This window comes from Apis dorsata, unplaced genomic scaffold, assembly GCF_000469605.1.
Source record: "Apis dorsata unplaced genomic scaffold, Apis dorsata 1.3 scaffold_112, whole genome shotgun sequence".
NCBI lineage: Eukaryota > Metazoa > Arthropoda > Insecta > Hymenoptera > Apidae > Apis > Apis dorsata.
In genome coordinates this window covers 459,769-463,953 of record NW_006263407.1, presented here as the reverse complement: position 1 = coordinate 463,953, position 4,185 = coordinate 459,769, and the positions used below count along the sequence as shown (strand labels likewise).

Sequence of the window (4,185 nt, the reverse complement as noted above, 5' to 3'; positions counted from 1 at the left end):
TATATATATATATATATATTTTTAAAATATATTTATTGATCACGATTTAAGATAAAGATTATTTCTTTTATAAAATATTTTATGCATAAGGATTTTATATTTATTATAACAGAATAATTCAGATTTAAAATTATATAAGGCTTATAAGATAAATTTTATTGTAAATTTAAAAGTAAACGTTTCTACTTAACCTATTAATACTGTTATTATTTATATCATTTTATTTCGTGCCAAGATTAAAACGAATACAAACAATATTTATTCATGACATGCGACGTGTTTTCATTCAAATAACATCCAAGCCCAGTTTCAAATCCTCGATCAAACCATAACACTACATTCTCGCCTTCCATCACGATCCTCAACGTCTCTTATTCACAATATTCTTCCTAAGTTTAGACAAGCGACTTTTCTCTCTCCCCGTTTCTCCTTCTGTTTCCTCCTGCTTTTGAATGGGTTAGATCTAACCGTTGACAGGACGCGAATAGGCGTGTTCCATGCACGAATAGTTCTTCCATTGACTTCTCTTTATTTATGAGCGTGCGTCTGGTTTCGCCCGTTGTGACATTACGATGAAATATTATCATACACATCGTGCCGCGTGGGCGGTTCGACGCGAATTCATACGAGGTTACGATCTTTTGACGTGTCCCATTTCGTTGCGACAGAAAGGACCTTCGATTCTCAGATGAGATAGAGAAATTTCTGTAAGGATGTGAGAAAGATCGTTATCTCACAATGTGATAATGATTCGTTTGGTTTTATGTTCTAATTTTTTTTTTTTTTTTTAATATTAATGGTTAGAACTTTTGTTAGGTGAGTAATTATTAAAGCCTCGAAACTTTGTTACGATGCCATTATTTGTCGAGGATAGTAGATTTCAAAAGTTTTTGTTAGATGAATCTTAACACTTTGCTTTGTTAGATGACACCAATTGGTTTTGTTGACGATGTGAGTTGGGTAATTAGATTTGAAAGTTAAGGATTAGGGTCAGAGTTTGAAATGAGTTTGAAGATATTTGATGATTCTAGAATTGGAAGAGAGATTTGAGATTAGATTGAAGTAAAAAGTTTTAAGATTTGAAATTGGATTTAATGGTACAATTAATTAAGGTTTTTGGAATTCATTCAAATTTGAATTAAAGTTTACTCCTTATAAGAAATTTAGAAAGATTAAAGAATAAATATTCTTCGTTACTTTTCCAAATTCGGTTTAAATATTTCAGAGCATCTTTTAGTAATCTCATAAACTCTAAATTAACACGTCTCACTGTCTCAACAATCAAAAGATTCATCAGTTCAGATATCTATTGTTACGTTTAATCTCTTAAAGAATAGCATTATAATACGTTAATTAAAAAAGATGTTAAGATTCAAACGTTTAAAAATGCTATTCAATTTTTTGCCATTTCTTCCAATCATACGACAGATCATCTTTCACCCATATCGAAGACTTTCTACAATTTTTTTTTAACATAATAAAACCTGTCAGTTATCAAACCACGGCAGTTTAACTCGTAAGAACTCATTGTGCATAAAATTTCCCAATGGTAGCGATGGGTTCAAACAAAATATTCATTTTCAAATACTATTTTAAATATACGAAATATATTTAAAATAGCAATTACCATTTCAAAAAAAAATTTACTTATATAATACCATTAATAAACAAATATATTTATAATATAAAATTCATATCATTAATATAAAATAAATGAATACGACATATTTACACTCGGTTTAAACATATAAATACATTTTTAACTTAATCAAATTTCCCCAATTCTCCATAGAAATAAGCAATAAGTCCAACACTTGTACACTCATCTTAAATACTCACATTCAACTCGATCCCATCACTATCTACCGCTCAATCCCCAAATCCACGATTCGATCATCATCCAAGAGAATCCAATCCATAGAATTCGACCAGGTGGCCAAAACTCTCTCTCTCTCTCTCTCTCTCTCTCCTCCACCATGAACAAACCTCTGAATACGTCCACTCTGAAAACGGTCGGCTTTCATCAGAAAGCCTTCCTTGTTCGCGGCATCCCGTTATCAATGGACGAATCGCTGAAACTTGACAGTGATTTATCGATATGACCCCACGACGGCGGTCTCGGGTCACGGAAATTACGCGCGGAAGATCCCTTCCTTGCCGATCGAAAACTCGGGAGAGGAGAGTCTCTCCTCGCTCGATACCCTTGCTAAATCAACCGCGGCCGGCCATTACAACGGGTCGGCCGGGCTTTATTTCAACGTCATTGCGAATTTTCAACGTTCGATCGGCTCGTTAGCTTGACAAATTGCAGCGCCTCCTGATTAGCGGGGAGCAAATGATTTATCGCTTGGCCCATGTGGAATAGAGCTTTTGGCCGATAGACGATCTCCAGCCGATTGGGGATCTCGTTCGTTGATCGGGGATTAAGAATAGAGATGGTATTGGATGAAGAGAAGACGAGAAAGGAGGATGGAAGGTGATGGAAGATTTGGAAGATTTGATCGGTGTAAGTGAAATTTTTTATACAGAAAGTAGTATTATTGCAATATAGAGAGTTTGCAGGAAGGGAAATCTCGCGTGACAGATAAGTTTCACTTATCAGAGGTTGAGAAATTTAGATTTCATGTGTTTTAAATGTACATAGAAGGGATAGTTTGTATATTTACCAAAAATTATCGAGATAACGTGTACTTTATAAAACATTGAAGTATCCATTAAATAACGTGTCCTTTTTAAAATGCAACGTGAAAAAATCGAATAAAAGAATGCCAATATATCTCCAAAACGAATGAATCTCCTTCTTTCTTTTCTTTTTTTTTTTCAGCAACGTGCAAGAAATCCTTCGACAATTCCATACACGAAAAACAGAAGAAATCGTCCCCGACAAAAGATACAGAAGCACCGAACCATTCAGGAAGCCAGTAACCACACTCCGTCCAATTACCACTGGATAACTCGTTGGTAGCCCCATCCTGATTTATCACCGACATGGTTAATCGCATCTCGCCGTGGAGGCCCAATTAAAACGACCAAACAAACCGATTAAAAAAAGAAAAAAGAAAAAAAAGGGACGAAAAGGGGAAGGGGAGGGAAAAAGAAGGCAGCAATCGAAGAAACAAACATCCACGCGATACAAGGTGTTGATATTGGAACATCTTTGGAGAGTCGATTATTAAGGCAAACGCAAAAGTTTGTGGTTAAATCATAAGTAATTGAAATTTGTATGAAATAAAGATAGAATAAAATAAATAAATAAATAATTTACTAATATATTGAATTTTAATTCTGCACAAGGAAACATTCAATTATTTATAGATAAAATAATATTTAATTTATCCATCTTCAAGTTTCAAAATATGTAGTTTACCGAAGTTTACATTTCCTCGTTCCATTGATTCGCATGAAAAACCAAAAAAACAGAAATAAATCTCGTTCGTCAAATGTATCCAAACACTTTCGAGCCAATCGAACAACGTATTCCGTTTAAATTATCGTTCAATTGTTCCCTCTCCCCGAAAATTCCAAACGGCATCACGCCCTCCTCGTATATATCCACCCGTATATACCGTGTATACGTAAAAGCTCCACCGCAGTACTTTCGACAGAAAGTGGCCGAGCATCATCAACTTTCTCGTGAAATTCACGGTTACCCTTTTCGCGCTTAGTAGGACAAAATATATCAACGGGAGGCTAAGAACGGCACGAATCGTCGGTGTACGCCCCTGGTCATCTGGACACCTCCTCTGCCAGGGCCTCGTTTCGCCGTCGAGAGACGGATAGAGAGAGGTAAACATGGTCGATCTCTCTCTATCCTTGGTTAAGTAGGTCTTGGGAGCGAAGGAAGCGACGAAGGATGAAGAAGGATGGTCGGTGAGAGGGAAGAGATCGGCAAAAAGGACAAGAACCGGGCCGAGTAAAAATCTTGGAAACGTATGTGAGCTGTTTGTCGGAGAGAGAGGGAGGGAGAGAGAGAGGGAATGTGCCCTCTCCTGCGGGCGCTTCTTCTTCGTCGAACCGTGACCAATAACTATCGCAATCGTCCTGAGATTAACAAGCTCTCCGTGGATGCTTGTCGAGATTATTGGTGCCTGTGTGCTCTCCAACTGTCGAGGAATCGATTTAAGGACGAAAGAAAGGAAATGAACGTGTGGATATGCGTGGTTTTGATTTGGTTGGTAGAAACGA

The 4,185-nt window shown here is 36.6% G+C and overlaps 1 long non-coding RNA gene across 1 annotated transcript in view; it reads left to right on the top strand.

The window, feature by feature from the left end:
- The window catches only part of LOC102680793, a 55,113-nt gene extending 51,843 nt beyond the window's left edge, over positions 1 to 3,270 (top strand). The window contains exon 5 of the long non-coding RNA XR_004149931.1: positions 2,825 to 3,270. This is a non-coding gene — a long non-coding RNA (uncharacterized LOC102680793). The remainder of the gene's footprint in view (positions 1 to 2,824) is intronic.
- Positions 3,271 to 4,185: the final 915 nt, after the last annotated feature.